The sequence below is a fragment of the Petaurus breviceps genome, unplaced genomic scaffold, assembly GCF_028583685.1.
Source record: "Petaurus breviceps papuanus isolate PSGF00001 unplaced genomic scaffold, PetGlider_PUasm1.0 90887, whole genome shotgun sequence".
NCBI lineage: Eukaryota > Metazoa > Chordata > Mammalia > Diprotodontia > Petauridae > Petaurus > Petaurus breviceps.
Genome location: NW_027187370.1, coordinates 1,331,541 through 1,344,043, shown reverse-complemented (window position 1 = coordinate 1,344,043; position 12,503 = coordinate 1,331,541). Strand labels below are relative to the sequence as shown.

Sequence of the window (12,503 nt, the reverse complement as noted above, 5' to 3'; positions counted from 1 at the left end):
CCTATCCTTAGTAGCTCTAGAGCTTGACTTTGTGTCAATGTGTGTGACAATCTCAGTTATTCTGTATTCATGTGTGTCTTGCTCCCCTTTAGAAGGGGGAAGTAGGTTGGGGAGGGAAAGGGAGGCAGAACAAGAAACTGGGAATGACCAAGGGCAACCTTGGAGCCACTGGTGTGGCCCTTGTTTTCCCTTGGGGCCATATGAAGCTGGGCCTGCTGGGGTGTGCTCTGGTGACCCACAGTGTCATTGGCCTTTGACCTAGGGGACAAGAGGAGGTGAGTGACTAATTTTAAGGTTTTTCTCTGTAATAAGATTTGAACTTGAGGGGTGGGGGTGATTTTTATGTTCTACTTGCTAAGCTCCTAGCAGCTTACCACTAACTTCTCTACCTTATCATTCCCCTACCCTCCAGAAAAGTATTCTTTGACTTAGGTAGTTTGGGAGAGAATAAATGATCAAGTATTGTTGTAGGGGGGAGGGTGTTGCTGTTATTGAGGTTTTCTCCTATCATCCCTTACTCAAGGGCTCATTCCCCCCTGTTGGTACAAAACTTGTCCCTTTGCTTGGCTCTTAACTTATGCATTACAGAGCTGTACCTCTTTTCACCAATCCTGATTCCTTCTTTCCTCCATCCTTCAAATGCTGTCCTTGGCCTTGTCTCTCCCCTGCCCCATGGCTTCCTTGTCTGGCTCAGTGGGCAGGAGTACTAATCAGATTGGACAGCTGAGAATGGTGGTGGCTGAGAAAGCAGTCTAGGGGTTGGGGGTAGTGAGAGAATGGTTCCCAGAGCACTACCACCCTGGTTGTACCCACACCTCAACTCTACCTGGCATGGCCAGAGGAAAGAGGGATGTTAGAAAATGAATAGTGATTTTGCATTTAGTCATACCTGCAAGTTGGTGGGTATTTTAGTGGTGGTGGTCAGGGAATTTATTGTGGGCATTGTTGATATCTTTCCAGATACTTGGTGAAGACAAGGACTTAGATAGGGTGGGACAGATCTGGTGGCTTCCTACAGTTGGATCTTCTGTCTTCTCGTTCCAATAAAATGGAGGCTTCTGCAGGAAAAGAACTTTTGGGTTGTGGGTTTGTTTTTTTGTATCCCCAATACCTAGCATAATGCCTGGCACATAGTAAATGCTTGTTGTTGTTCCATGACCCCATTTGGGATTTTCTTGGCAAAGATACTGGAGTAATTTGCCATTTCCTTCTCTAGCTCGTTTAACAGATGAGGAAACAGGCAAACAGAGTTAAGTGACTTGTCCAGGGTTACACAGCTAGTAAGTGTCTGAGGCCCTATTTGAACTCAGGAAGATGAATCTCCCTGACTCCAGGCCTGAAACTTTATCCAATGTGTCACCTAGCTACCCTAGTAAAGGCTTAATAAATATTGAATTGGCTCCCTAAGATCCATAGATCCTTCCAGCTGCCAATCCCTACTGTCCTTTGTCCTTTCCTGATGCCCTGGGAGGTGCTTACTTCTCAGTCCATCTATTGGAACTTCCCACTGAGCCTACAGTCTGGATTCTGCAAGAGCTATATGGGTGTTTCTGTGGCTTTTCCTCACCTCCAAGGTATTTCTCACTCAGTCTCTGGGCTGAGATCCAGGACTCCTGGGTTTGCCTCTTCACTGTGTATGTCTTCTCTGGCAGCCTGTGGAGAGTTGTTGAGCTGGTTTCCTTTTGTATGGGGTTGGGAGAACCAATCTCTCTGCGCTGTGACTGGAGGTGACTGGAAATCCCAGGACACCATTAATCCAGTCATCACAACCCCCTTTCCCAACCTAACCCCCAGGCTTCCAAAGCCATTGGGATTGGGTCAGGCAGGCCTAGTAGTGTGTCCAGTGAGTATGCCAGCCTCCAGCTTTGTATTCAGGGAGCTGAGATTTTTTTTTTTTTTGCCTCTCCCTGTGCCCTGCTTGGCTCTTACACATAGGTGGATGATTACTAAACTGTCTCCTGCTCTGCTTCCTTTTCTTGTTAAGTTCTTAGAGCACTGACCTTTTCCATCTAGTAGAGAGAAAGGGCTCTATGCCAAGGAGAGTTGGAGAAAGGGAGGGATTCTCCACTCTTCTATCCCTCATATTGGGCCAGGGAGCTGGTATTTCCTCACTCAACTCTCAAAACTATTCTCTCCCCTCCTGCTTCCAGTATCTCAGTCTTTTGAGCTGGTCACCATCCTGTCTGATGCCCACAATGTGGTTGACTTTGATTGGCTGAGGATTGAAAGAGTCCTCAAGTCTGCCCCCTCTTTCCTTTCTTCTTTGGTGGTGGTGGGAGCTGGCTCTGAGAGTGTGGACATAGACAGCTACCCAAGAGGTAGGATGCCCTCAGGATGGCCAATTTGGCACCTGCCCTAGGCTGAAGTGCTGGACATCATTCTGAACCCAGAATGGGGGGGGCAGGATGGCACACAGTTCCCTCCCTCCCCCCTCATTTCCTGCTCCTTGGGCAGCTGTGGGCGAGAGGCAGTAGGGACTATTTTTAGTTGGCCTGTCCCCTAGCAGGAGAGACGTGCAGAAAGGCACGGGGTAGCCGGGCAGAGGGGAACTGTTGGCTAAGGTGGGTGGGTGGGGGTTGAAGGAGAGAGGAGGGACCTGAGGGACTGCTGGGAGTGGGGAGGGAGCTGTAAAAGGGTAGGAATGGGCACTGGACTTGGGGTGGTTATGGGAGGGTGGGTCATGGAGTCAGATTCGAGATGTAAGTATTGGAGCCAGGGGGCTGGAATGTGACCTGACCCAGCCTGAGGGAGTGGAGCTAAAAGAAAGTCAGCAGAGTAGAGGAGGGAAAGGCAGCCCCAGCCTTTTCCTCATCCATCTCCCAAGCCCTTCTAGCTTCTCAATCTGGGTTGTTGTCTTGCCAAAGTTTGCCTCTTTCCCTGTAACATTGCAATAGGGTCTCTTTTGTTAGACCTAGTTTCTTTGCTATTTGCTAAAGCCACACTTTGTTGATGCAGAGCCCTACCGTGGTTTGTTTATTGGTCTCTGATTTCTGGAGACAGGTTTTCTAGGCAGTTGTAATGATTTTAGGTTGGGGTAATATTTCAGACAATTGGGTTAAGACTAGGGGAATTAGGACTATGGAAGGTCATATCTAAAAGAGACAGTGCAATGAAGAGAATATTAGATCTGACACCAGAGGACTTGAGCTTGAATCTTGACTCTTTTACTTGTCTTAGAACTTCTCTGGACCAATTTCCTCATATGTAAAATGTGGGGTTAGAAATGGATTACCTTGGGGGTGGCTAGGTGTAGAAGTGAGAAAAGCCCTGGTCCCAGAGTCTGGAGGACCTGAGTTCGGTTCCAGCCTCAGACACTTAACAAAAAAAAAAAAAAACTAGCCGAGTAACCTTGGGCAAATTACTTAACCCCAATTGCCCTCCCAAAAAAGGCAAAAAAAAAAAAGATTACCTCAGAGGTTCTTTATAACTCTAAATCTCTGCTCCCCTAATCTAATCCAACACACATGTACCCATGCACAGGAAGAAACTAGGTTCCAAGGTTAGCAAAGGCAGGCCTGGGTCTCCTGGCTCCTGGACTGAGACTTTCTGCAGCATTATTATGTAGCTCTCATTTAAAAAGAATAACTTATTAAGGTCCTCTGTACCTACTCCATAATAAAACCTTATATTATGCATAGAGGATCAGTAAAAATTGAAGATGATACTACTCCACCTCCCCCCATATCCCTAACACAAGGCTTCAGGAAAGAGTTCCAGGGTGCTTCTTGGGTCTTCTACCTAGTCTTCACCCCCAAAAGGGATAAAAGATTTAAAGCTGGAAGGTACCTTCTAAGGTCCTCTGATCCAACTCTTAGAAAACTTACCCAAGGTTACACAGCTATAGGTACTTGTACTCTGACTCCAAACCCAGCACTATTTCCACTGCACCCCACTGTTTCCAGTATGGGACTGGTGGGCATTACCAAGGCTCCTTCTGCTAAACTTCTGATTCCACCCAAGTTGGAATGGGAGGAGAAAGGGGAACAAAGACAGACATTTGAGACTTGGGACAGACAGACAGATGAGGAATGGGATGGAGAGGAGAGCAGGGAGGAAGAAGACTGTGACAGAGGTTATTGGGTGAACTGAAGTTGACTAGTGTAGCTGGTGCCCCAGGGAGTGAATACTAGGGCCCTGTTCCTTCAGTATTCTATCACTGACCCCCAACCTTTCACACCAATATTCAGTCTGATTGGAAGGATGTGTCCTCTCTTCCTCCCCTACCTCTCAGCTGATCTCAGTTGACTTGGGCAGATATTGCCCCTCCTCCTTCCCTCTCAGTCACTGTTATCTCTGTCTCTGGGGGGCTATGTCATCCCCCCACCCCCAACCTCTGGGCTTTCTGCCACAGTGCATGAGAAATCGATAGTGCAAATGGATTAAGGATTGAGGCTGTCTGGCCTGCTGGCTCCCCTTGGGGCTCCTCCATCCCCTCCCCCAATCTTCTGGGACTAGAGATTTCAGATAACATAGGGATAGGGTGGGATTCAGGGGGAGAATTTAATCCCACTGCATTTGAACCATGAGGACTAACCTTTCTCCACCCTTCTTCTGGCTAAGGGTAAGGGATTTGAAGAAAAGTGTTATGACTTGGGAGAAGGGGGATCAGATGGATATGGAAATTGTTTTGCTGGGGGAATGGAGTTAGTGGGGAAATAAGTCTTATGCCTGGCACATATTCTTGAACCTTCATTTGCTGACTGGTGGTGGAGAAGAGGACAGGAGGAGTCCAATTTTAGGACATTTTTCTGCCAGGCTGGCACTAGGGTGACAGTGGGAAGGAAGAATGCCATTGGGGGGAACCAGGGAAAGGAACCAGCCACCAGTAACCCAATCCCCCACCCACTCAGTTCTCTTGCCTGACAACTTAAGCAGCTGCTGGGATGTGGGGGTGGGGGTAACAAGGGCAGGGAGGGGGGGTACTGCCAGGGCATGTCGAGTGAGACATGGAGACTGGGTACAACTTGGGTGGCAGGAGGAGGTGGGGCTGGCAGTAGTGTGAGTGGTGAGTGATGGGCAGAGGGCAGATTGTCATGGGGGCAGGGCATCCCAGGGGTCTTGGATAACTTTTTTGAATTAGAGATTGGGCGTTGGCAGTGTAGAGAATGGCCAACTTCAGGGGACTGAGGATAGGAATGGGTGTCGTTGACACCAGAACTGCCTAAATTGTGCTTCCAGACAGGGGTGGTCATGGGCAATATGCAGGAGGTTCCAACTCTCTTAGATGCTACCACCACCTTCCCACAGCCCTTATTCCCTTGGCAAGGCCTAGCAGGCACAGCAACCCCAGTGACTAAATCATTTCTGTCCCAGAAGCTGGCATGATGCCAATTTCAGCTCTTCTCGGCAGGTGAGTCACTGCCCTGGCATCTCTTCCGGATGCAGCTGAGTCACCCTAGTTGTGTCCAATGGGGTGGTGGGTACTGGGTCCCAGAGGCCTGTGATTTGAGTTACACCCTACCCCCAGAGAGTTGCTTTGACATTGCCTATCATGTCTTGGTCTTTCTTTGATATAATAGATTTTTCTGTTCCATTTCCACCAATTCTTTTCCCCTAATCTTTTCCCTTTTTCCCCTGATGTCTTCAGTGATTCCTGTGCCCATCCCAGTTAGCTTTTCCTTTGTAGAAGTGGTCAGGTAAAGGTGGCATTTCGTAGACATGGCAGGTTGTAGGCAGGGGAGGGGACACTGATTTGATATGGGAAACCTTTCAAGTATTCCAACAAAGGAGTTGATGGCCTGTGCTGGTGATGGTGTATAAAGTCCTGAAGAGGGCAGCTCCTTTCTCAAATGCTAACTAAAAGGTACCTTGAAGAACCTATTTCTCTCCTCCGCTCAAAATGTGCCATTTTACACATCTGTTTGCTAATTGGAGGTCAGAGGACCTCAGTCCTCCTTCCTCCAAACAATCCCTCTCTAGTCCCAGCACCACACCCTCATTCATCTCTTTACCCTTCACCTAAACCCCTGGTGAAATAGGGTAGTATAATGGAAAGAGCTCAAGATTGCGTGAGGAGATGCTGGTTTTAGTCTTAGATCTTGTGTTAATCTGAGCGATTTTATTCCCCCAGTCCTCTGACCTCTACTGTGCCTAGTCTGGGATAATTTATTTGTGGTTGGGATGTGTGTGTGTGTGTGTGTGTGTGTGTGTTGAGGGGGGAGATGGGAAGGTCTGGGATTGGAAAAGACTAAGAATCTTTGGGGGGAAAGGGGTGGCAGAGAGAAGTCAAAGAATAGCTTATTTTTGTTCATTCTGTGTACCCTAAAAAGCCTCTCATTTCTCAGTATCTCCTACCATTTTTGTCCGTTTCCCCTGAAGCCTCCTTGGCTCTTTGGTCTGGAATTCTGCTTCTAGGTCATGGGGGGAGGGGGGAAGTAGGGAGGAGAAGCAGCTTTCTCCTACTCAGAAGTGTGTGTCCAACACAGCTGGAGTTCAGCTGCTTCTGGAAAAAAAAAAAAAGCTGACTTTGGGGCAGTCCCTGGGGCTCCCTGCTCCTCTCCTAGGCCCCCTGTAGTTTATGGGACACACAGGCTTCTTCCTTTCTCTCTCTTACCTTCCTTAAATCTGATAAGTTCCATTCCTGTGTAGTTGGGGTGGGAAATAAAGGGCAAAGGGTATCGACTTGGGCAGGAAAGGGCTGGGGGAGGAATGATCACTGGGCTATGAGCTTGAGAGGACTTAGGGGCTATCAAGTGCAGGTCCATTTTCTAGGGTAGAGAGACTTAAAGGATTCATTTGTCAGTCTGGTCTTACTCCTACATGTCTCCCTTCTTCTATGTGTGAGGCTATTGGTATATGTGTCTGTCTGTTAGCCCCTTGTCCCTTGCAGGCAACACAAGCTCAATCCAGCTGTGGTAGCCAAGACAGGGTGGAGAGGCTTGTTGGTGGGGGTGGGTTTATGGGTTGGGGCAGGTGATTGATCTATTGTGCTTCCATCTCCACCCCCACCCCAGCAGCACCCTGTGTTGCTGAATTGAATCAATAGGGAGGTGGGGGTGGGTGGGAGAAGGGGTTAAGCATTAGCATCCACATCTGGGAGCCATTGGTGCATTCCTACCCGCTGAGCACATGTTTGCGGATGGATCTGGCCTGGATGGGGTGGGAGGGGAAGGGCGGCTGAAAAGGCAGACGGAAATAAAGGCGGGAGGAGGAGATAGAGCACTGATCCGACTGGAAGGAGTGGTGGTGAGGGAGATAGATATTCTCTCCAGATCCAGCTGGGTATGCCACCATGATGCCAGGTCATAAGAGTTCATCCATTTCTCTCCTCACCTCCTACCCCCCAAAATAAAAATAAGATAGGTCATGGCCTAGACCCAGGAGGTCATTCTCAATTACTTTAACTGACAAGGGGATGATAATCCAAGCAGAAAGTGGAAGAGGTTGGTTTTCTCATCCTAGCTTCCTTCAATCCACAAATATTTAAGTACTTATTTTGTGTCATATAGGACATAAAATTCCCAGTTCCCAAGGAGCTTATTGTGAATTCTAGGGCCTCAGTTTCCTCCTTCTGTAAAATGAGAAGGTGAGACTAGACTGTATCTCTAAGGTACCACCCCTCTCTGACATTCTGTGTGTTAAAGACCCTTCCATCCCTAATATTCTAGGATTGTCTCTGCATTTCCTCTAATATTCCCATGGGTTTCCTACTATCTAAGGCTCTTCCCGCCCAAGAATAAGCATAGGCCTTAGTAGCCAGCTGTCTCTGGGGAAGATGGATAGAAATGTGCATTTAAAAAAAAATATGTTTGCATTGGTAGGATTGGGAACTGGGATTCAGAAATAGGGAGACAAACTCTTGCCCCCAATCCTCTATCTCCATAACTTTCGGGACCCTAATGCTGATCTGTTTGATCTAGTAGAAAGACATTTCTGCTCTGGGTTAAGCCACTTATCCAAGTGACTTTGGACAAGTTATTTGCGCTTCAGTTTTCTCTTTAGTAAATGGAGGGGGTTGGACTCGGTGTTCTCCAAGGCCCTTTCCAGCTCTGACATTCTTTGATTCTATTTGAGAAGAGCTGGGACCTGGCTCTTATTTCTTTCTACTCCCGCCCCCAGCAGAGCCAAAGAAGGAAAATGAATCAGTCTGCGTTTCTCTGCGGGGTGGGGGGGGGGGCGGGGGGGGAGGGGGGTGCGGAAGGGGGGGGGGGGGGCAGGGGAAGAAGGTTCTTAGGCTCCCCCTATTGGGACTTTAGAGAGGTGCTATCTTTGGGGGCTAGGGGGCGGGGCCCCCTTTTAAAAAGGGGGTGGTGGTGGTGAAGAAAAGGGGTCTCACGCCCTCTAGCCTTGTGTGAGAGAAAGGGAGCTGTGGTATTATCTAGATCTGACTGGTGCCTTGGTGCCTTACTGGTGCTGATACCTGCTTCTTGAGAATTCAGGGATTCTCCTCCTTCCTTTTTAAGAACATTAGGGGAGGCGGAATCCCTAGAATCAGAGGCTGGGTTACTAGGATAACTTTGTCCCCAGCCTCTCCCTCTTCAAGCACCCTCGCCTGCTTTCCCTATACATGTGATTTCCCTAGGCATTGTGTAGGTTGGTGCTTCTTAATAATGTGTGGGGTTCGCCTGGGATTCTAGGTGGATGGGTGTCATTCTGACTTCTCCCGATCCTGACCTCCACCTTAACGAGTGTGGCCCTTCCCTTAACGCCCCCAGTAAGATGCTGTAGCCTCCTCTCCTTGAGCCGCCTCTATCGGGGAAAGGGTGTGGGGGTTCACCCTGGTTCCCACGCTCCGGTCTTCCTGCGCACCCCCCCCCCTCCTCTCCGCTCCTTTAACACACCTCTTCGGGTGTATGCAGGAGAGGTGGGGGAGTGTGCCTGGAGCCCCGCCCCTGTGTCCGAGGATTGGCCAGCTCGGCGGGGCGGGAGGCGGGCCCGTGGGGAGGAGGCCGGTACCCCCACCCCTCCAGCACCCCGCCCACCCCCCAGCCCCGGGCTCCGGGTAAAGTTTCATGCTCGGCACGTGACTCGCTATGGCCGCTGTGCTCTCCCCGCGCCCCTAATCCCAGCAGCGCGGCCCCTGTCCCGGACTCTCCCCCTCCCAGGTCCCAGACCCGAGCCCTCACTCGAGGACTAGGAGGAGGGAGGGAGGGGCCCAGGCGTGCCGCGCTCTGCTCCGCAGACAGACTGACGGACCAGCTCCTCCGGCTGCCAGGTAGCCCCCGCCATCTTCACCCCGCCCCCATACTTGGGGAGGCCTCACCCCAAACCCCAGCCCTCCGGGCTCCAGCTGCCCCCGGGCTCTGAGAGCTGGCGAGGAGCGGGACAGCTAGGCGCGGGACTGGGGAGCCTGGGCTCACTTGACTCCCAGACCGGACGTAGCCTCCGGCATGGAAGGGGGGGGGCTCTGGGGAAACCCACGGAGTGGGGGTGGCTCTAGCTGTGTGTGGGTGTGCGTGACCGCTTGTGTGTGAGGGGCCTCCTCTGCGTGCGTGTTGGTGTCTTTGTATGAGTCTGGCTTTGTGAGACTGTATATAGGTGTCTGGCTGTATGTGTCAGTGACTGTGTAAGATATGGGTGTGTGTGTCTGTAGGGGTGTCTGGGTGACTGTGACTGTGTATGGGTGTTATGTGTCTGGGGGTGTGTATATCTGTGACCGTCCGGGTGTGTTGTCTGTGGGGGCGTGTCTATTGGTGTCTGTGGGAATGTGTCTGTGAATGGGTGTGTCTGAGTAATGGGGTGGGGGGGTGTATGTATAGGTGTCTGTGCTTGTGTCTGTGTGGATGTGTATAGGTGTCTCTGATTGTGTGTGTGTCCATGTCCGTGTGTGGTCTCTATGTCTTTCTGTCCTTGTCTGAATCTGTGTTCTTATCCATCGACATCTGTGAGTGTTTCTCAGGATCACACATTCAGAGAGCTAGGAGGGACCTGCCCCTATCCTGTATACTCACCCCTCCATCCTTTGTGCCTTTCTGTCTGGTTCTCTGTGTGTCCGACTGACTGGGTCTTAGTGTTTAGGTGTGTCTGTCTGAATCTTTGCATCTATCTGGGTCTGTGCGTGTTTGTGTGTGTTTGTCTGGGTTTGTATGTGCATGTGTGTGTGTCTGGGCCCCTGTGTGTGTACATGTTTTTTTTTCTGAGTCTGGATCTATGAGTGTACATATGTTATCTCTGTGTGTCTGTGTCAGAGACACCATAGAAAACTTTTCTTTTTTACTTTTGAAAAAACAAAAAGAGACTTTCAAACCTGTTTGGGGAGAGATCAGATGCCCAAAGGGCTGGCCCTCTCTCTCTCTCCCTCCTGTTATCTGAGCCTTCCTGTGGTTTTGGGAGAATTAGCTGGGGAGCCAGGCTGGGGAGAAGAGGATTTGGGCAACTTTTTCGGGGATCTTGGGTAAAACTGAGGACAGGTTTTCCAATCTGGGACTCTGGAGCTGGAGCCCACAGGATAGGTAGCAGGCAGGGTTGGTGCTAGAATAGCAAAGAGGTGCTTTGGGGTCTTGGCCAGTTAATCTCACTAGTAATGACACTGATATTGGGGGATCTTATTGACTCAATCCTTAATGAGGGGGTTGTCTTTTTTGGGGGTAGGGAGGAGGAACATGGCTGTCTATTCTGCCCAGGATTGGCTCTGCTGGGAACTGTCTGGGACCTGGTACAACCCTGATTCTTGCTGACTCCAGTACCACCCACAGAGGCTGGGAGGCTGTGGGCCAGATGTGTGTGTGTGTGTGTGTGTGTGTGTGTGTGTGTGGGGAGGTGGTCACTGAGAAATCAGTTTTTCTTTTCCTCCTACCCATTGCCCTTATCTGCCCTGGGCACACAGACCTTCTATCTGGGCCAGTGTGATGAGTTAATGGTGTGCAGGGGGAGACAGGGAAGAAACAGAATGGGGTAAACCTTTCCCCTTCTCCCTAGGCAGGGGGGAAATTTAGAGATCTGAGCAGAAGGATCGCTTTATCTCAGGGATGCCCCCTCCCCCAGCTCAGACAAGGACCCTCAACTATTCTTGGTACAAATGCGACCCCCCCCCAATGGCTATTATTTTCTTCTATCTCCCTCTTCTGTGGCAGACTGTTAGAGTGTTCAGACTTTCAAGTCTGCTTCCATTGACCTGTTTTGTATGGTGTGTGTGTGTAATTTACTCACATGTGTGCATGTGGGATCCCTGATCTCCTGAGAGACTTTCTTACATCTCTTTGACTTGCTTGCCCTCCCCTGGGATTCCTACCATCCTCCCTCTTGCTTCCCACCTCCCAGTTGTCTCATCTGAGTGCATATTCCTTCTTCCAGGGGCAACAAGGGTAGGCAATCTAGAGTCTCCTTTTGTTCCTTCCTAAACTTGAGCTGCCATATGTCCAAGTTGGGAACATGTAACCCTCCCTTCCCCTCCCTCCCCAATCCAACGTCATTTTGTTCCTGGAAGGAGGCCAGAGTGCAAACCCCAAACTCATCTCTTGTGTTGTGGGAGGGTAGTAATTTTGGGGAATCCCCCAAACCAGTGTGTGGGGGTTGTTCTGAGCCTTGGGGCTTCCCCTGGGGGTGGGGAAGGGTCTGGAAACACTCTTTCTACCTGGGCCCAGTCTCCTAGTCCTAGCTCTGTGCTGTGAGGGCCAGGCCCAGCCAGGGTTTGGAAACAAGGGGTATTAATGTTCTGGGGTTAGCTATTTATTACATTGCCTCTATATCACTTGCAAATTGAAGGGACCAGGTTTTGGTGGAGTCAAGTAAGCTTAGAATGCAGTGGAGTTTATTTGGGTGAGGGAAGTGTGAGATCAGTTTTGACTGGAATCTTGCAATGTCCTGATCCAGAAAGGTCACTGAGGTCAGACCAAGTAGGACTTCCTAGCCACTGGGGACTGGAGATCTCAGCTTCGGAAGAGGTGTGTGTATGTGAATGTGTGTGAGGGGTACCTTTTTCAAAGTATAGTCTTTCTACATAGTGTCACTGTTTGATTTGGGGGACGGCAGCCCTTTGTGGACACAGGTGGAGGACTGAGATAACCTCTAGCCTAGTGGATCTTAAATATCCTCTTACTTCCCCTCCATTTCAGTCTTATACCAACTTGGAGCTGGGACTAGCCACAGCTCCCACCTACTCTAGGGCTGGGATAGCTGTGGCACCTCCATCTTGCTACCCTGGGGGCCCCTTCCTTCATATATCAGCCTAGCAGGAAGTTGGCTGTGGGGAGCCCCATCTCACTTGGCTCACTGTCCCTTCTCCACCCCCACCTCAGCCCCCACTTTGCCTTTTTGCTGGGCACAATCACCCACATGTGCCACAGCAGAGTTCCTACTCCTCATGCACAGGGGATTGGCATTATCTGAGGTGGCCCCTAATCTGTGGGATATTGGTAGAAGGTCTTGGCAAAGATCCCTCAGGTGGGGGCTGGCAAGAGTCTGGAGCCACTCCTTTTTCCTGGACTTCCCTACCCAAAGGACTGGGCCTGTGATTTTGGCATTTTCCTTTCTCTCACTCCCTGCCTAGAGTCTTAAACAGGGATGGTTCCCAGGACCTTGTGGAGAGGGACCAAAAGGCTAGGGCCTGCCAGCTGTGCCCCTGG

General features: G+C 50.2%; 1 protein-coding gene across 5 annotated transcripts in view; it reads left to right on the top strand.

Annotated features, from left to right (window-relative positions):
• Positions 1-12,503, top strand: part of RARA (retinoic acid receptor alpha) — a 54,051-nt gene that overhangs the window by 1,329 nt on the left and 40,219 nt on the right. Inside the window, exon 1 of one of the 5 annotated variants that reach the window (XM_069074226.1) lies at positions 137-275. The exons of 2 other annotated variants lie outside the window; for them this stretch is intronic. The gene's annotated coding sequence lies outside the window, so the exon portion shown is untranslated. Of the gene's footprint in view, positions 1-136; positions 276-8,938; positions 9,155-12,503 lie in introns of those variants that run through there. 2 more of the 5 variants (XM_069074225.1, XM_069074229.1) reach the window with 2 other exon arrangements.